Raw genomic sequence first — 22,067 nt, 5'->3', positions numbered from 1 at the left:
AGCCAATTAGGTTGTATAGCATGCAATTTGGTCATAACCGGATGACAAAATTTCAAATATATTAAATGCAATTTAACAAGGTAACAGCCAATTAGGTTGTATAGCATGCAATTTGGTCATAACCGGATGACAAAATTTCAAAAATGGTCCCTGTGGTTTCTAAAAAGTAACCCGTTTAGAATATTTTTGTTTGGCGTTACACAGCTGACCCTTGTGGTTTCAAAATCAAGCACGGTTTGTCATTTTGGCTAACTTTGTTAAAGAAAAAGAGGTTAAGTATTTATGAAATAACTTACCTACCCTTATCCATTTCTTTTATTTTTTATTTAGAAACTTGAAGGAACATTTATGTAAATGAGATAAAACTAAAATAAAATGCTAAGAGCACTCACATTGGTGCTTTATTTCATCTTGTAAATCCAACTGAGTATATATTGAAAGTCACCTCAGCCTTCTTCTTTCAATTGTTGAAAGGCTTGCAAAGGCTTTAGGTAGGCCATATCATTATTATTGTATATTATATGGATGTGTTGTAATTCTTTTAAAGGGCACATATATCATACTTTATATACTATAGGGATTCATATATAATATTTATTTTGAGTGATGGCAAGAAATATATGTTACGATTATTTTTTATATATGCTATTTATTTTGACATGCAACAATATGTATATATATATATATATATATATATATATATATATATATATATATATATAGCATATCATTTTAATTTTAATTATAATTATTATTTAACAAATATTAGTAAATATTAATAGTATATATATATATATATATATATATATATATATAAAGTATTTACTTTTGAAATATGAATGTTATTGTACTAATGTATGTAGTCATTGCAAAGCTGATATGGCACAATTGAAAGATTAGTGACATTACACTGATGTGGATTGTTTAATATGTCCGCACCCCTATGTTCACAATGTATTACCATCTTCATCTTCCCAATTCTCTGTCATCGCCGACATCCCTACCTTTTGTGTCAAAGGTCACCGTCGTCGATAGCATTCCTCCTTCGACATTTCATAACAGTATATATGTCCCTACATACGAAAAACACTATAAATTTTAACACCTTCTTCCCATGTTTTGTAAAACCGTGGGGTGAGATGGTGGAGGTGACAGACTTACCCTCTTCTTCCCATGTTCTGAAAACCTGCAAGCCTTTGAACCTATAACATATCATTGGCAAGATGGACGGAAATTGATTCCAAATTAGAAAAATTGAAGCTCTGAATGTTACCCGTGCAGGACATGCTACACCGTATTCCGCCCAAATTGAAGTTTCATATATAACCTACTGTACCTCCTCTATAGCGGTCGCCATGGTTGGACTTGGAGCCACAAAAACAAAGGTTAAGGAACAAAAGTCTCTTCATCGAAACCATAGTTGAAACTCTGAAGACGATTCATCAAAATCACCTATGCTTGCTTCCAGTTTTGGATCCAGATGACCTTATTTCGATGATCAAATATAGAATTAATTAAAGTTTTGGTCCTTATGGTTTGATCAGTTTAAGTCCGACCTTTGAAAAATCGACAAGATGCATCATGTAGTTTAAAGAAATTGCATTGTACATCCTTAGTCCATTTAAAAACACCATTTTGCCGTTACTTTTATATTTTTGTCTTTTCTTTTATCATTATATATATATATATATATATATATATATATATAGGTTTAGGTTCTATATAAACCCTAAAAAACCTTAAAATCATTAAAAAAATACATAAAAAAATATTTAGTGATCACAAATCTTTTTTTTTTACTTTATTGCCACACCCCCCAAATCGAGAGTCCACGCCTTTGATTTTATCATTACTCTGATGTTGTTTACAAACTTTTTTTTTATATTTGGATACCATTTAATGAATGAATGAGTTTGGGTGGTTATTAAATAGAAAAAAAATTACTTGGGATTTTGAGATGTTACAAGTTGGTATAAGAGCATTGGTTTGAGGGATTCGGACAGACTCTTAGGTGTGTTTAAACTCAAACTAAGGAATTTGTAACCTATTTGAAAAAAATGAATTTTCTAAAAAGTATTTTTTTTTATGAAAGGGGCACGATGTGTGCAATCAGCCGCGCTCAAGTAAGTGATTCCCAGAATATCCATACATGTTATGTTATATGTACTATAAAATGTTTGCAATTTAGAAGTTAGCATAAGGATATGTTGAGGATTGAATGATAGAATGCCTATTAGATGTATGTTGATGTTTTGTGCTCTATACAGTTTTACTACTCGAATGTTGATTGCTTTGTGCTTTGTAGGGTTCATATTAGTGTGGGTTAACTATTAAATGAATATGTTAAATTACATGTTACAAGGGTTAAATAATTTTACAATAATTGATTCGGACCTATTGCGTAGCTCGTGTTTGAGTCCACCCGTTGTAGGGTTGGATCTATTAGCCAAACGATTATTTAGGCCTTGTTGCATGTAATTGTATTCACAAGGTAGTTAGCTGACATTAGTAGGGATCTTTCAGCAGTTGATGGCAAGTTAAGGTGGGAACCCTGGGAGAACCTAAGAAAGAACATTAGTTTCATTTCTGAAATAAAACTATGAAAAGATCAATTTTAATATCTTTGAAGTTATATTATAAAAGTTCATCATGAATTTTAGCTCTAAAGAACATTTGTAAAAGCACTTACTTACCTAGAAACAATGATATAATAATATTGATAACAAGTTGTTAATATAGTTGTATGAATTGTTTTAGTATCATTTCTAAAATCAAATTAACTTTGATAACTATAACGTTATGTTATTGAAGTTCACAATGAATTTTAGCTAAAAGCATTTAAAAAACTCTACTTACCTCCAAAGAATGATAACACAATGTTGATAGCAAATTATTAATAAAGATTTATGAATTGTTTTAGTGTTATTTTTAACTAAAATAAAATTATCCAAGATCAATTTTAATATATTTAAAGTTAAGTTATTAAAGTGTACAATGAATTCCGTCTCCAAAAAACATCTATAAAAACTTTTTACTTACTTAGAAACAATGATAATATAGTAAAATGAATAGTCTTTGTGTCGTTTATAAAATCAAAGTGTTCAAAACCAACTTTAATGTCTCTATAACATTATGTTATTGAAGTGCACAACGAATTTCATCTCTAAAATAATATATGTGAAAAAACTTTACTTATCTAGAAGAATGATAATGTAATGTTGATAACAATTCTTTTAACTATATTACCATTATAATGTTGATAACAATTCATTTAACTATATTACCACTGTTTCATAATTTGATTGATAAATGGTACTAAAAACAATTTTAGAAAAGGAATGGCAAGGTCATTAGATATCCCTTACACACCTAAAGGTTTTCGGATATGTATCTTACATTAGAGTCAATGATGCGAATAAAGACAAGTTATATCAAAAGGAAAGAAATGGTTTTTTTATTGGCTATGGTTTTTGGATAACATAGGGTACCGTTTTTGTGTGGTAAAATGGTCCCAATAGAAACAGTTAAATTTCATCACCAACTATGAAGATGACTACAATTAAAATAGTTCTTGGAATTATCGTTACAGATGATTTACATCTAAAGTAGTTGGATGTGAAGAAGAATTTCTTGAATGGCGACTCTTATTAAGATATCTACATGGCACAACCATAATTTTTTTAGATAGAAGGAAAAGAAAACTTAGTATACACGCTGAAGAAAAACTTTATAGGTTTAAGCAAGCTCCAAGTAAATGGTACTTGAAGTTTGATAATTTCATGAAGATGAATAGGTACATGAGATGTCAGATTGATCGTTGTTTCTATCTAAAGAAGATAAAATCATCTTACATCTTTATCTTACCATATGCTGATGACATGTTGGAAACTTGGCTTTACAAGTAAAAAATGAAAAAATAAATAAAATTTAAAAAAAAAAAACTTGGCAAACTTTGGGAATTAACGAACAAAAATCATCATATTGACAAATTTGACAAACGTAAGAACTTCAATTTCAAAAAAAAAACCTAGTTTTTAGTTCTAAAATTAAGAAAATGATTAATTTTGTATATGCTCGCTTTAGTTTTTAAGTTAGAAAATTACAATTTTGGTCCATTTTTTTCATTTTAGTTGTTAATGTGTAATTATTTATTATTTGTTTTAATAAATAGGTTTCTACTTTTGTATATTTTTAAATTGTTTTGTATTTATATATCTCATCTATAACTTACACAAATAATTATACATACCATGTAAACTATAGAATTAACGAAATCACGTAACGCACTACAACCTCCACTATTCTAATTAGATAAATGAGATGGGAGTTGTAATTTGACAAGAATTTTCAATGAGATATATGTATGATTTCAATTGTTGTTCCAAGTTATTCTATTGTATAATATAAATATAAATAATTTGCACTTTATATACTAAGAAATACCAATAAAAGAAATATTTCAAGTCTAAAATTCAATCAAACCTATCACTTTGTTGCATAAAACCTTAAAGAACAAATGTTAATTAATTATTTATATAATGTAATGGTCCACGGTCGTTTATCTTGCATATAATTCAAAGATAAGTATATTAAAGTAAAATAGTTTATTGTGAAAATAAAAAATAAAAGTCTTTATGCCTTCTTAAACATAATCTTAAGAGGCACTTCACTAATAGCCAAACGTCTACTTCCGTTTTTAGCAATTACAACACCAATATTTCCAAAAACAGGCTTGCAAATGTCGCATACAGTCGAGCAGAACATAAGTTTGTAATGATCCTCATACTTCTCTATCTTAAACTAGTTACTGATGGTTTCCTGACCAGGGTTTCCCGCCACTCCATGACTTGTTACGATTAGTTGTCCATCGTACTCCTCAAGCATCCATACATTCGACTGAATGCAGGTCGATGCAGCCAAGAATATAATGTTGAGATCTGTTGATTCTCGAATGACACCTTTCTTGGGGTTCACCGGTGTGAATGTCAATGGCAGGCCATTATTGACTTCTTGGTTGGCTTGGACAACGTCAAGTGGGCATCACTCATTTCTCGTGGAGGCTGGTATAAGGCCGCCACCCATCATTACTCTGATGTTGTTTAGAAACACTTTTTTAATACATGGATACCTTTTAATGAATGAATGCATTTGGTTGGTTATTAAATAGAAAAAAAATTACTTGGGATTTTGAGTTGTTACAAGTTGGTCTAAGAGCCTTGGTTTGAGCGATTCGGACAGACTCTCAGGTGTGTTTTAACTCAAACTAAGGAATTTGTAATATGTTTGAAAAAAAAATGAATTTTATAAAAAGTATTTATTTTATGAAAGTGGCACGATGTGCGCTATCAGCCGAGATCAAGTAAGTGATTCCCAGAATATCCATACATGTTATGTTATATATACTATAAAATGTTTGCATTTTAAAAGTTAGCGTAAGGATATGCTGAGGATTGAATGATAGAATCGCTATTAGGAGAGATGCCTATTAGGAAGGATGCATGTTGATGTTTTGTGTTCTATAGAGTTTTACTACTTGAATGTTGTTTGCTTTGTGCTTTGTAGGGTTCATATTAGTGCGGGTTAACTATTAGATGAATATGTTAAATTATATGTTGCAATGGTTAAATATTTTTACAATAATTGATTCGACCCTATTGTGTAGCTTGTGTTTGAGTCCACCCGTTGTAGGGTTAGGTCTGTTAGCCAAACGATTATTTAGGCCTTGTTGCATGTAACTGTATTCACAAGGTAGTTAGCTAACATTAATAGGGATCTTTCAGCAGTTGACGGCATGTTAAGGTGGGAACCCTAGGAGAACCTAACAAAGAACATTAGTTTCATTTATCAAATAAAACTATCAAAAGATCAATTTTAATATCTTTAGAAGTTATATTATAGAAGTGCATCCTGAATTTTAGCTCTAAAGAACATTTGTAAAAGCACTTACTTACCTAGAAACAATGATACAATAATACTGATAATAAGTTGTTAATATAGTTGTACGAATTGTTTTAGTATCATTTCTAAAATCAAATTAACTTTGATAACTATAACGTTATGTTATTGAAGTTCACAATGAATTTTAGCTAAAAGCATTTAAAAAACTCTACTTACCTCGAAATAATGATAACACAATGTTGATAACAAATTATTAATAAAGATTTATGAGTTGTTTTAGTGTCATTTTTAACTAAAATAAAATTATCCAAGATCAATTTTAATATATTTAAGGTTAAGTTATTAAAGTGTACAATGAATTTTGTCTCCAAAAAACATCTATGAAAACTTTTTACTTACTTAGAAACAATGATAATATAGTAAAATGAATAGTTTTTGTGTCGTTTATAAAATCAAATTGTTCAAAACCAACTTTAATGTCTCTATAACATTATGTTATTGAAGTGCAAACCAAATTTCACCTCTAAAATAATATATGTGAAAAAACTTTACTTACCTAAAAGAATGATATTGTAATGTTGATAACAATTCTTTTAACTATATTACCATTGTAATGTTGATAACAATTCATTTAACTATATTACCACTGTTTCATAATTTGATTGATATATGGTAATAAAAAAAATTTTAGAAAAGGAATGGCAAGGTCATTAGATATCCCTTACACACCTAAAGGTTTTCGGATATGTATCTTACATTAGAGTCAATGATGTGAATAAAGACAATTTATATACAAAAGGAAAGAAATGATTTTTTATTGGCTATTATTTTTGGATGACGTAGGGTACCGTGTTTGGTGCTAAAAGGGTCCCAATAGAAGGGAAGAACCGATTACAATGAAATTTTATCACCAACTATGAAGATGACTAGAATTAAAATAGTTCTTGGAATAGTTGTTAGAGAAGATTTATATCTAAAGTAGTTGGATGTGAAGAAGAATTTCATGAATGGCGACTCTTATTAAGATATCTATCTACATGGCACAACCATAAATTTTTTAGATAGATGGAAAAGAACACTTAGTATGCATGTTGAAGAAAAACTTTATAGGTTTAAGCAAGCTCCAAGTAAATCCTACTTGAAGTTTGATAATTTCATGAAGATGAATGGGTACATGAGATGTCAGATTGATCGTTGTTTCTATCTAAAGAAGTAAAAATCGTCTTACATCGTCATCTTACCATATGCTGATGACATGTTGGAAACTTGGCTTTAAAGGTAAAAAATGAATAAATAAATAAAATCAAAAAAAAGTTGGCAAACTTTAGGCATTAACGAACAAAAATCATCATATTGACAAATTTGACAAACGAGAACTTTAATTTAAAAAAAAAAAAAAGAAACCTAGTTTTAAGTTCTAGAATTAAGAAATTGATTAATTTTATATATGCTCGCTTTAATTTTTAAGTTAGAAAATTACAATTTTGGTCCATTTTTCTCATTTTAGTTGTTAATGTGTAATTATTTATTATTTGTTTTAGTAAATAGGTTTCTACTTTTGTATATTTTTAAATTGTTTTGTGTGTATGTATCTCAACTATATAACTTACACAAATAATTATACATACCATGTAAACTATCGAGTTAACTAAATCACATAACGCACAACAACCTCCACTATTCTAATTAGATAAATGAGATGGGAGTTGTAATTTGACTAGAATTTTCAATGAGATATATGTATGATTTCAATTGTTGTTCCATGTTATTCTTTTGTATAATATAAATATAATTAATTTGCACTTTATATACTAAGAAATACCAATAAAAGAAATATTTCAAGTCTAAAATTCAATCAAACCTATCACATTGTTGCATAAAACCTTAAAGAACAAATGTTAATTAATTATTTATATAATGGAATGGTCCACGGTCGTTTATCTTGCATATAATTCAAAGATAAGTATATTAAAGTAAAATGGTTTATTGTGAAAATAAAAAATAAAAGTCTTTATGCCTTCTTAAACATAATCTTAAGAGGCACTTCACTAATAGCCAAACGTCTACTTCCATTTTTAGCAATTACAACACCAATATTTCCACAAACAGGCTTGCAAATGTCGCATACAGTCGGGCAGAACATAAGTTTGTAATGATCCTCATACTTCTCTATCTTAAACCAGTTACTGATGGTTTCCTGACCAGGGTTTCCCGCCACTCCATGACTTGTTACGATTAGTTGTCCATCGTACTCCTCAAGCATCCATACATTCGACTGAATGCAGGTCGATGCAGCCGAGAATATAATGTTGAGATCTGTTGATTCTCGAATGACACCTTTCTTGGGGTTCACCGGTGTGAATGTCAATGGCAGGCCATTATTGACTTCTTGGTTGGCTTGGACAACGTCAAGTGGGCATCACTCATTTCTCGTGGAGGCTGGTATAAGGCCGCCACCCATTCCTCGGATCACAGGTAAGATGTAGTACTTTGTACCTGAATGTACCAACTTCCCATCAAGGTCTCGAATTTGAGTTGGAGATGGTTATCCCATTGAAAGCGAGATTGTGGAGAACAGAAGTAGTAACAATGTTTTCATCTTCAGCATGTAGTTACTTTTCTAAAGACTTATGGATCAATTTAAGGTGTGGTTTAAGTTTCATAGAGATAACATGTATTTATAATGGGGACAATCGGTATGAATTTAGGAATGGTTGCAGACTGCACGTAACTGTTTGTACAAGTCAAACAATCCTATCTCATTAAGGTTAGGCGTTGACGTTACAAATATATTAAATGCAATTTAACGAGGTAGCGGCCAATTAGGTTGTATATCATGCAATTTGGTCATAACCGGATGACAAAATTTCAAAAATGGTCCCTGTGGTTTCTAAAAAGTAACTCGTTTAGAATATTTTTGTTTGGCGTTACACAGCTGACCCTTGTGGTTTCAAAATCAAGCACGGTTTGTCATTTTGCCTAACTTTGTTAAAGAAAAAGAGGTTGTATTTATGAAATAACTAACCTACCCTTATCCATTTCTTTTATTATTTATTTAGAAACTTGAAGGACCATTTATGTAAATGAGATAAAACTAAAATAAAATGCTAAGAGCACTCACATCGGTGCTTTATTTCATCTTGTAAATGCTACTAAGCATATATTGAAAGTCACCTCAGCCTTCTTCTTTCAATTGTTGAAAGGCTTGCAAAGGCTTTAGGTAGGCCATATCATTATTATAGTATATTATATGGATGTGTTGTAATTCATTTAAAGGGCACATATATCATACTTTATATACTATATGGATACATATAGGACGAAAATTGATTCCAATTTGGACATATTGAAGCTCTGAATGTTACCCGTGCAAGCCATGCTACACTGTATTCCACCCAAATTGAAGTTTTATATATAACCTACTGTAACTCCTCCATAGCGGTCGCCATGGATGGACTTGGAGGCACAAAAACATAGGTTAAGGTACAAAAGTCTATTCATCAAATCCATAGTTGAAACTCTGAAGACGATTCATCAAAATCACCTATGCTTGCTTCCAGTTTTGGATCCAAAAGACCATATTTCGATGATCAAATATAGAATTAATTAAAGTCTTGCTCCCGATTGTTTGATCAGTTTCAGTCCGACCTTTGAAAAATCAACAGGATGCATCATGTAGTTTAAAGAAATTTCATTGTAGATCCTTAGTCCATTTAAAAACTCCATTTTGCACTTACTTTTATATTTTTGCCTCTTCTTTTATCATTATATATATATATATATATATATATATATATATATATATATATATATATATATATATATATATAAACTCTATAAAAACCTTAAAAATCATCAAAAAAATATATTTAGAGACCACAAATCTTTTTTATTTTGACATTATTGTCACACCCCCAAATCGAGAGTCCACGCCTTTTATTTTATCATTACTCTGATGTTGTTTAGAACCACTTTTTTAATACATGGATACCTTTTAATGAATGAATGAATTTGGTTGGTTATTAAATAGAAAAAAAAATTACTTGGGATTTTGAGTTGTTACAAGTTGGTATAAGAGCCTTGGTTTGAGCGATTCGGACAGACTCTCAGGTGTGTTTTAACTCAAACTAAGGAATTTGTAATATGTTTGAAAAAAATGAATTTTATAAAAAGTATTTATTTTATGAAAGTGGCACGATGTGTGCAATCAGCCGAGCTCAAGTAAGTGATTCCCAGAATATCCATACATGTTATGTTATATATACTATAAAATGTTTGCATTTTAAAAGTTAAAGTAAGGATATGTTGAGGATTGAATGATAGAATCCCTATTAGGATAGATGCCTATTAGGAAGGATGCATGTTGATGTTTTGTGTTCTATAGAGTTTTACTACTCGAATGTTGCTTGCTTTGTGCTTTGTAGGGTTCATATTAGTGCAGGTTAACTATTAGATGAATATGTTAAATTATATGTTGCAATGGTTAAATAATTTTACAATAATTGATTCGGCCCTATTGTGTAGCTCGTGTTTGATTCCACCCGTTGTAGGGTTGGGTCTGTTAGCCAAACGATTATTTAGGCCTTGTTGCATGTAACTGTATTCACAAGGTAGTTAGCTAACATTAATAGGGATCTTTCAGCAGTTGATGGCAGGTTAAGGTGGGAACCCTGGGAGAACCTAAAAAAGAACATTAGTTTCATTTATCAAATAAAACTATCAAAAGATCAATTTTAATATCTTTAGAAGTTATATTATAGAAGTGCATCATTAATTGTAGCTCTAAAGAACATTTGTAAAAGCCCTTACTTACCTAGAAACAATGATACAATAATATTGATAACAAGTTGTTAATATAGTTGTATAAATTGTTTTAGTATCATTTCTAAAATTAAATTAACTTTGATAACTATAACGTTATGTTATTGAAGTTCACAATGAATTTTAGCTAAAAGCATTTAAAAAACTCTACTTACCTCAAAAGAATGATAACACAATGTTGATAACAAATTATTAATAAAGATTTATGAATTGTTTTAGTGTCATTTTTAACTTAAATAAAATTATCCAAGATCAATTTTAATATATTTAAGGTTAAGTTATTAAAGTGTACAATGAATTCCGTCTCCAAAAAACATCTATAAAAACTTTCAACTTACATAGAAACAATGATAATATAGTAAAATGAAAAGTTTTTGTGTCGTTTATAGAATCAAATTGTTCAAAACCAACTTTAATGTCTCTATAACATTATGTTATTGAAGTGCAAACCAAATTTCATCTCTAAAATAATATATGTGAAAAAACTTTACTTACCTAAAAGAATGATATTGTAATGTTGATAACAATTCTTTTAACTATATTACCATTGTAATGTTGATAACAATTCATTTAACTATATTACCACTGTTTCATAATTTGATTGATAAATGGTACTAAAAACAATTTTAGAAAATGAATGGCAAGGTCATTAGATATCGCTTACACACCTAAAGGTTTTTGGATATGTATCTTACATTAGAGTCAATGATGTGAATAAAGACAATTTATATACAAAAGGAAAGAAATGGTTTTTTATTGGCTATTATTTTTGGATGACGTAGGGTACCGTTTTTGGTGCTAAAAGGGTCCCAATAGAAGGGAAGAACCGATTACAATGAAATTTTATCACCAACTATGAAGATGACCAGAATTAAAATAGTTCTTGGAATAGTTGTTACAGAAGATTTACATCTAAAGTAGTTGGATGTGAAGAAGAATTTCTTGAATGGCGACTCTTATTAAGATATCTATCTACATGGCACAACCATAAATTTTTTAGATAGATGGAAAAGAACACTTAGTATGCATGTTGAAGAAAAACTTTATAGGTTTAAGAAAGCTCCAAGTAAATCCTACTTGAAGTTTGATAATTTCATGAAGATGAATGGGTACATGAGATGTCAGATTGATCGTTGTTTCTATCTAAAGAAGTAAAAATCGTCTTACATTGTCATCTTACCATATGCTGATGACATGTTGGAAACTTGGCTTTACAGGTAAAAAATGAATAAATAAATAAAATTAAAAAAAAAAGTTGGCAAACTTTAGGCATTAACGAACAAAAATCATCATATTCACAAATTTGACAAACGTAAGAACTTTAATTTAAAAAAAAAAAAAAAAAAAAAAAAAAAAAAAAAAAAAAAAAACCCTAGTTTTAAGTTCTACAATTAAGAAATTGATTAATTTTATATATGCTCGCTTTAGTTTTTAAGTTAGAAAATTACAATTTTGGTCCATTTTTCTCATTTTAGTTGTTAATGTGTAATTATTTATTATTTGTTTTAGTAAATAGGTTTCTACTTTTGTATATTTTTAAATTGTTTTGTATTTATGTATCTCAACTATATAACTTAAACAAATAATTATACATACCATGTAAACTATAGAATTAACGAAATCACGTAACGCACTACAACCTCCACTATTCTAATTAGATAAATGAGATGGGAGTTGTAATTTGACTAGAATTTTCAATGAGATATATGTATGATTTCAATTGTTGTTCCAAGTTATTCTATTGTATAATATAAATATAATTAATTTGCACTTTATATACTAAGAAATACCAATAAAAGAAATATTTGAAGTCTAAAATTTAATCAAACCTATCACTTTGTTGCATAAAACCTTAAAGAACAAATGTTAATTAATTATTTATATAATGTAATGGTCCACGGTCGTTTATCTTGCATATAATTCAAAGATAAGTATATTAAAGTAAAATAGTTTATTGTGAAAATAAAAAATAAAAGTCTTTATGCCTTCTTAAACATAATCTTAAGAGGCACTTCACTAATAGCCAAACGTCTACTTCCGTTTTTAGCAATTACAACACCAATATTTCCACAAACAGGCTTGCAAATGTCGCATACAGTCGGGCAGAACATAAGTTTGTAATGATCCTCATACTTCTCTATCTTAAACTAGTTACTGATGGTTTCCTGACCAGGGTTTCCCGCCACTCCATGACTTGTTACGATTAGTTGTCCATCGTACTCCTCAAGCATCCATACATTCGATTGAATGCAGGTCGATGCAGCCAAGAATATAATGTTGAGATCTGTTGATTCTCGAATGACACCTTTCTTGGGGTTCACCGGTGTGAATGTCAATGGCAGGCCATTATTGACTTCTTGGTTGGCTTGGACAACGTCAAGTGGGCATGACTCATTTCTCGTGGAGGCTGGTATAAGGCCGCCACCCATTCCTCGGATCACAGGTAAGATATAGTACTTAGTACCAGAACGTACCAAGTTCCCATCAAGGTCTCGAAGTTGATTTGGAGATGGTTGTCCCATTGAAAGCGAGATTGTGGAGAACAGAAGTAGTAACAATGTTTTCATCTTGAGCATGTAGTTATTTTTCTAAAGACTTATAGATCAATTTAAGGTGTGGTTTAAGTTTCATAGAGATAACATGTATTTATAATGGGGACCATTGGTATGAATTTGGGAATGGTTGCAGACTGCACGTAACTGTTTGTACAAGTCAAACAATCCTATCTCATTAAGGTTAGGCGTTGACGTTACAAATATATTAAATGCAATTTAACGAGGTCACAACCAATTAGGTTGTATAGCATGCAATTTGGTCATAACCGGATGACAAAATTTCAAAAATGGTCCCTGTGGTTTCTAAAAAGTAACCCGTTTAGAATATTTTTGTTTTGCGTTACACAGATGACCCTTGTGGTTTCAAAATCAAGCACGGTTTGTCATTTTGCCTAACTTTGTTAAAGAAAAAGAGGTTGTATTTATGAAATAACTTACCTACCCTTATCCATTTCTTTTATTATTTATTTAGAAACTTGAAGGACCATTTATGTAAATGAGATAAAACTAAAATAAAATGCTAAGAGCACTCACATCGGTGCTTTATTTCATTTTGTAAATGCTACTAAGCATATATTGAAAGTCACCTCAGCCTTCTTCTTTCAATTGTTGAAAGGCTTGCAAAGGCTTTAGGTAGGCCATATCATTATTATAGTATATTATATGGATGTGTTGTAATTCTTTTAAAGGGCACATATATCATACTTTATATACTATATGGATACATATAGGACGAAAATTGATTCCAATTTGGACAAATTGAAGCTTTGAGTGTTACCCGTGCAAGCCATGCTACACTGTATTCCACCCAAATTGAAGTTTTATATATAACCTACTGTAACTCCTCCATAGCGGTCGCCATGGATGGACTTGGAGGCACAAAAACATAGGTTAAGGTACAAAAGTCTCTTCATCAGATCCATCGTTGAAACTCTGAAGACGATTCATCAAAATCACCTATGCTTGCTTCCAGTTTTGGATCTAGAAGACCATATTTCGATGATCAAATATAGAATTAATTAAAGTTTTGCTCCCTATGGTTTGATCAGTTTCAGTCCGACCTTTGAAAAATCAACAGGATGCATCATGTAGTTTATAGAAATTGCATTGTAGATCCTTAGTTCATTTAAAAACACCATTTTGCCCTTACTTTTATATTTTGTCTTTTCTTTTATCATTATATATATATATATATATATATATATATATATATATATGTATATATAGATTCTATAAAAACTCTAAAAAAACCTTAAAAATCATTAAAAAAAAAATATATATTTAGAGATCACAAATCTTTTTTATGTTGACACTATTGTCACACCCCCAAATCGAGAGTCCACACCTTTGATTTTATCATTACTCTGATGTTGTTTAGAAACACTTTTTTATACATGGATATCTTTTAATGAATGAATGAATTTGGTTGGTTATTAAATAGAAAAAAATTACTTGGGATTTTGAGTTATTACAACTTGGTATAAGAGCCATGGTTTGAGCGATTCGGACAGACTCTCAGGTGTGTTTAAACTCAAACTATGGAATTTGTAATCTGTTTGAAAAAAATGACTTTTATAAAAAGTATTTATTTTATGAAAGGTGCACGATGTGTGCAATCAGTCGAGATCAAGTAAGTGATTCCCAGAATATCCATACATGTTATGTTATATATAATATAAAATGTTTGCATTTTAGAAGTTAGCATAAGGATATGTTGAGGATTGAATGATTGAATCCCTATTAGGAGAGATACCTATTAGGAAGGATGCATGTTGATGTTTTGTGGTCTATAGAGTTTTACTACTCGAATGTTGTTTGCTTTGTGCTTTGTAGGGTTCATATTAGTGTGGGTCAACTATTACATTAATATGTTAAATTACATGTTGCAATGGTTAAATAATTTTACAATAATTGATTCAGCCCTATTGTGTAGCTCGTGTTTGAGTCCACCCGTTGTAGGGTTGGGTCTGTTAGCTAAACGATTATTTAGGCCTTGTTGCATGTAACTATCAAAAGATCAATTTTAATATCTTTAGAAGTTATATTATAGAAGTGCATCGTGAATTGTAGCTCTAAAGAACATTTGTAAAAGCCCTTACTTACCTAGAAACAATGATACAATAATATTGATAACAAGTTGTTAATATAGTTGTATAAATTGTTTTAGTATCATTTCTAAAATTAAATTAACTTTGATAACTATAACGTTATGTTATTGAAGTTCACAATGAATTTTAGCTAAAAGCATTTAAAAAACTCTACTTACCTCAAAAGAATGATAACACAATGTTGATAACAAATTATTAATAAAGATTTATGAATTGTTTTAGTGTCATTTTTAACTTAAATAAAATTATCCAAGATCAATTTTAATATATTTAAGGTTAAGTTATTAAAGTGTACAATGAATTCCGTCTCCAAAAAACATCTATAAAAACTTTCAACTTACATAGAAACAATGATAATATAGTAAAATGAATAGTTTTTGTGTCGTTTATAGAATCAAATTGTTCAAAACCAACTTTAATGTCTCTATAACATTATGTTATTGAAGTGCAAACCAAATTTCATCTCTAAAATAATATATGTGAAAAAACTTTACTTACCTAAAAGAATGATATTGTAATGTTGATAACAATTCTTTTAACTATATTACCATTGTAATGTTGATAACAATTCATTTAACTATATTACCACTGTTTCATAATTTGATTGATAAATGGTACTAAAAACAATTTTAGAAAATGAATGGCAAGGTCATTAGATATCGCTTACACACCTAAAGGTTTTTGGATATGTATCTTACATTAGAGTCAATGATGTGAATAAAGACAATTTATATACAAAAGGAAAGAAATGGTTTTTTATTGGCTATTGTTTTTGAATGACGTAGGGTACCAATTTTGGTGGTAAAAGGGTCCAAATAGAAGGGAAGAACCGATTACAATGAAATTTTATCACCAACTATGAAGATGACTAGAATTAAAATAGTTCTTGGAATTGTTGTTACAGAAGATTTACATCTAAAGTAGTTGGATGTGAAGAAGAATTTCTTGAATGGTGACTCTTATTAAGATTTCTATCTACATGGCACAACCATAAATTTTTTAGATATATGGAAAAAACACTTAGTATGCATGTTGAAGAAAAACTTTATAGGTTTAAGCAAGCTCCAAGTAAATCGTACTTGAAGTTTGATAATTTCATGAAGATGAATGGGTACATGAGATGTCAGATTGATCATTGTTTCTATCTAAAGAAGTGAAAATCGTCTTACATCGTCATCTTACCATATGCTGATGACATGTTGGAAACTTGGCTTTACAGGTAAAAAATGAATAAATAAATAAAATTAAAAAAAACTTGGCAAACTTTGGGCATTAACGAACAAAAATCATCATATTGACAAATTTGACAAACGTAAGAACTTTAATTTAAGTTACAAAATTACAATTTTGGTCCATTTTTCTCATTTTAGTTGTTATTGTGTAATTATTTGTTATTTTATTTAATAAATAGGTTTCTACTTTTGTATATTTTTAAATTGTTTAGTATTTATGTATCTCAACTATATAACTTACACATATAATTATACGTACCATCTAAACTATAGAATTGACAAAATCATTTAACCTACAACAACTACCACTATTCTAATTAGATAAATGAGATGGGAGTTGTAATTTGACTAGAATTTTCAATGAGATATATGTATGATTTCAATTGTTGTTCCAATTTATTCTTTTGTATAATATAAATATAATTAATTTGCACTTTATATACTAAGAAATACCAATAAAAGAAATACTTGAAGTCTAAAATTCAATCAAACCTATCACATTGTTGCATAAAACCTTAAAGAACAAATGTTAATTAATTATTTATATAATGTAATGGTCCACGGTCGTTTATATAATGTAATGCTCCACGGTCGTTTATCTTGCATATAATTCAAAGATAATGTTAATTAATTATTTATATAATGTAATGGTCCACGGTCGTTTATCTTGCATATAATTCAAAGATAAGTATATTAAGGTAAAATCGTTTATTGTGAAAATAAAAAATAAAATTCTTTATGCCTTCTTAAACATAATCTTAAGAGGCACTTCACTAATAGCCAATCGTCTACTTCCATTTTTAGCAATTACAACACTAATATTTCCACAAACAGGCTTGCAAATGTCGCATACAGTCGGGCAGAACACAAGTTTGTAATGATCCTCATACTTCTCTATCTTAAACTAGTTATTGATGGTTTCCTGACCAGGGTTTCCCGCTACTCCATGACTTGTTACGATTAGTTGTACATCGTACTCCTCAAGCATCCATACATTCGACTGAATGAATGCAGGTCGATGCAGCCGAGAATACAATGTTGAGATCTGTTCATTCCCGAATGACACCTTTCTTGGGGTTCACCGGTGTAAATGTCAATGGCATGCCATTATTGACTTCATGGTTGGCTTGGACAACGTCAAGTGGGCATGAAACATTTCTCGTGGAGTCTGGTATAAGGTCGCCGCCCGTTCCTCGGATCACAGGTAAGATGTAGTACTCTGTACAAGAACGTACCAAGTTCCCATCAAGGTCTCGAAGTTGAGTTGGAGATGGTTGTCCCATTGAAAGAGAGATTGTGGAGAATAGAAGTAGTAACAATGTTTTCATCTTGAGCATGTAGTTATTTTTTTAAAGACTTATAGATATTTAAGGTGTGGTTTAAGTTTCGTAGAGATAACATGTACTTATAATGGGGACAATAAATATGAATTTGGGAATGGTTGCAGACTGCACGTAACTATTTCTTCAAGTCAAACAATCATATTTCATTAAGGTTAGGCGTTGACGTTACAAATATATTAAATGCAATTTAACAAGGTAACAACAAATTGGGTTGTATAGCATGCAATTTGGTCATTAATCGGATGAAAAAATTTCAAAAATGGTCCCTGTGGTTTCTAAAAAGTAACAAGGTTAGAATATTTTTGGTTGGCGTTACATTGATGACCCTTGTGGTTTCAAAATCAAGCACGGTTTGTCATTTTTCCTAACTTTGTTAAAGAAAAAGAGGTTAAGTATTTATGAAATAACTTACCTACCCTTATCTATTTCTTTTATTATTTGTTTAGAAACTTGAAGGACCATTTATGTAAATGAGATAAAACTAAAATAAAAATCTAAGAGCACCCACACCGGTTATTTATTTCATCTTGTAAATGCTACTAAGCATATATTGAAAGTCACCTCAGCCTTTTTCTTTTAATTGTTGTAATGCTTGCAAAGGCTTTAGATAAGCCATATCATTATTGTAGTATATTATATGAATGTGTTTTAATTCTTTTAAAGGGTACATATACATAGTTTATATATTATAGGGATACATATTGTAATACAAGTAATATTTAAATATAATATTTATTTTGAGCGATAGCAAGAAATATATATTATGATTATTCTTTATATATATTATGATTATTCTTTATATATGCTTTTTATCTTGACATACAGCATATATATATATATATATATATATATATATATATATATATATATATATATATATATATATATATATATATATCAGATCATTTTAATTTTAATTATAATTATTTTTTAACAAATATTAGTCAATATTAATAATTAGTATATATATATATATATATATATATATATATATATATATATATATATATTTATACTAGAAAATTTTGAGGCTCGTGCTAAGCACGCCCATGAATCGCCTATTTGCTAAGGGAATGATAGTGTTACTGCTATGGGCTAGGAACTTAGAATATATTTTTCTGCTGAAAATAGCAATATAGCTTCTGTGTGAAGAAATTGACTCAACCGATGCCACGAAAAAAGTATATATGTTGTGTAAAACACTTTAAAATAAAACTTGATGTCTAATCCCAATTGTGTAAGTAAAAGAGTACGTTGCTATTTTTTATGATTATTGTGTTATCCCAACTGCAATCTCAACTGTAACTCCATTAAGCAACAGTGAGTTTTAGAAGCCATTTTTGGAGAATAATTTGATTAACATTGTGGGATTAACTGGTATTAACATTTGGTTTCATTGAACAATATGAACTTTTAAATACCTGAAAGGTTTGGAAACAACAATATTTTTTCATCTAACCCATATGAGAGGTGAAGGGATACCTTGAAATAAGCATAAAGTCTATGGTTAGCACGACCCGTAGTTGTTCCGAATATAAATGACTTATATTTATTTGTGTATTATAGTATTACACTTTTATTTATTTCTATTACATCTTTGAACTCAAAGAAAACTTTATCAAATCATGGTATGTAATTTTAATTTTGAAGGTCAAATGGACTAATTTTAACTTTTATAATCCTAACTTTTATAATCCCTACGGACCTTTTAACATTTGCAACAAAGTTTTGATCATTAAGTTAATTACTTTATTTAGGGGGGCACTACTAACATATTGTTCAAATTTTATGAATAAACATGGCAGATTAATGAATTTGGCAACAAAGTGTTTAAAGGCTATCTTTAATTTGGAATATATCTTATAAGGATATCATAACAGTCGAAAAGCACAAACCTTGGGTTTCATGAATGCAAAGGAAAGCATTTTTGGGTCCATAATAATAAGTAAATGAATAAAAATACTTACTATTAATGAACTACATTTCATCTTCAAAATTACTAAGAAGAGTTTACAAATTTCAAGGATTTTTTAGATAATAAAATATTTGCCTAAACAAAAGGACAAAAAAAAACATTTTTGTTAAGATGTAATTAATATTTACTGTTTTTTACATTTTAAAAGAAATAGGTTTGACCTAAAAAGTCAAAGCATAGCCTTTTTCCATGGAAGTACACCAAATTTCTATTCAAACGATATCCATAAGAGATCAAGATATAAAGATACCACTTATGAATTAAAAAAAAAAAAAAAAAACAAATTTTGTAACGTCCCAAAATTCAAGACTAATAATTTCTTTTAATAAAACATTACTTAAAGCAAAATTATCGATTCAAAACACAATCAGAGTATTAGTTTCCAAAACACATGTTCGTTATCAGAGTAAAACATTCCTAGGCTGTCTAATCTATGGTGTGTACCACGCGATCACCCCGAGCTCTTTCCTCCACTACCGGAAGTACTTGAAACCAAAACTAAAAACCGTAAACACGAAGCTTAGTGAGTTCCCCACCCTACCACATACTGCACATACTAGGCCACGCCCGCTATCCTGGGTCTCGCCCCTACCTCGGGTCTCGCCCGCTACAATGGCCCCGCCGTTCTAGGCCCCGCCTGGCTTCGAGCCCCGCTCGGATACAGATCTGTTTCACTTAGGTCTCGCCTGCCACAGGGTCTCGCCTGCTAACATATAATAGCACATAAACATTTCACAACACATAAGCTAAACACATACTAATGGATCTTGTCCAAAGGCCTCGCTTGTCCTGGGCCTCGCCCTTGTCCTGCTACTGATGAGTCATGGAACCCCGTCCATGCTCCTACTAATAGTGAGATACGGGCCCAACCCACACTCACTCTTTCCCTAACTTGGGCCTCGCCCCTGATCTGCTGCTAATGAGATGTGGAACACCATCCACACTCTACTATTAGTGAGATACGGGACCCCGCCCACACTCACCTCCCTACCAGGCACATACAAGTATCACACAGACAACAAGTATAAACTATCACATAAACCATTCCATGGGCACCCACCCGCTATCATTGGACCTCGTCCTGAATATCATACTAGCATACTGTGCCTAGGATTAACCCCCGGGTCTTCTACTCATAACTACATGGGCCGGCATTGTGGCCATAGACCCATTCACACAAAAGGGAAACTCACCTGCACTGGCTGAACACGCTGATGATCCTGCTAGCTGCTGTCCGGCCACTCTCTGAACTCCTGCTCCACTAGCTCCTCGAGCTATCAATATCAATGCAACACTTAGTCTGACTGACCCCCGAAAGACAACCAAGTCAACTCTGGTCAAAGTCAAAGTCCTGGTCAAAGTCAACCTCCCAGGTCAACCCTACTCGTCGAGTTAGCCTACCGACTCACTGAGTTCATGAGCTCAGAGTCCTTCCATTCACGACTCGAATCGCCGAGTCTACCGATTTCCGAGTCCTGACCTGTCCAACTCACCAAGTCTCCATTGGACTCACTGATTCGAGTCTCAACTCGAAGGGTTTGGGGTTTCGCGACCTGACTCGCCGAGTCCAAGAACAGACTCGCCGAGTCTAGGACAACCTTCAACAGACTCGCCGAGTTGTTCTTCAAACTCGTCGAGTTCCTGCCTAGCTTCATCCGACTCAATGAGTTGTTCATCCCACTCGTCGAGTTCCTCCTAATCTTCATGCTACTCGCCGAGTTCACTTAAAGGACTCGCCGAGTCCATTCAGATCTACATACATGCAGAGGACTTTTGAGTCATGCATGGACTCCAAACTATAGATCTACCCTTCCCAAGCCTATTCCTCATGTAAAGTTGCAAACTTTACATGTAGAGAAGGAGATCTAGGCTAAATACACCATAAACTAGGGTTTAAGGCAAAGAGGCTCCAAAATCAACTCAAGGGCTGATACTTTATGCTTCACAAGGCCAAAATATGCTTAGATCCGAAGTAGCAACTTCAGATCTGGCTTCTAACTCAAATGGATACCAATCATGGCTAAAAGCCCCAAAACTCACACATAGATCTAGGTGCAAAGGAGTCCAAGAACTAGTTTATTACCTCCAAATGTTCAGAAATATATTCCCAATCCCAGATCTATAGCCCCCTTCTT

General features: G+C 31.0%; 3 pseudogenes; all 3 read right to left on the bottom strand.

Moving 5' to 3' along the window:
• Positions 1–7,857: 7,857 nt before the first annotated feature.
• Positions 7,858–8,525, bottom strand: LOC145090761 (miraculin pseudogene; annotated as a pseudogene).
• A 4,173-nt stretch (positions 8,526–12,698) lies between these two features.
• LOC145090760 (miraculin pseudogene) lies at positions 12,699–13,322 on the bottom strand (annotated as a pseudogene).
• Positions 13,323–17,350: 4,028 nt separating this feature from the next.
• LOC145090759 (miraculin pseudogene) lies at positions 17,351–17,942 on the bottom strand (annotated as a pseudogene).
• Positions 17,943–22,067: the final 4,125 nt, after the last annotated feature.

This window comes from Lactuca serriola, chromosome 2, assembly GCF_051521515.1.
Source record: "Lactuca serriola cultivar US96UC23 chromosome 2, Lser_US96UC23_V15, whole genome shotgun sequence".
In the NCBI taxonomy this organism is placed as follows: domain Eukaryota; kingdom Viridiplantae; phylum Streptophyta; class Magnoliopsida; order Asterales; family Asteraceae; genus Lactuca; species Lactuca serriola.
This window is presented reverse-complemented; position numbering and strand designations above follow the sequence as displayed.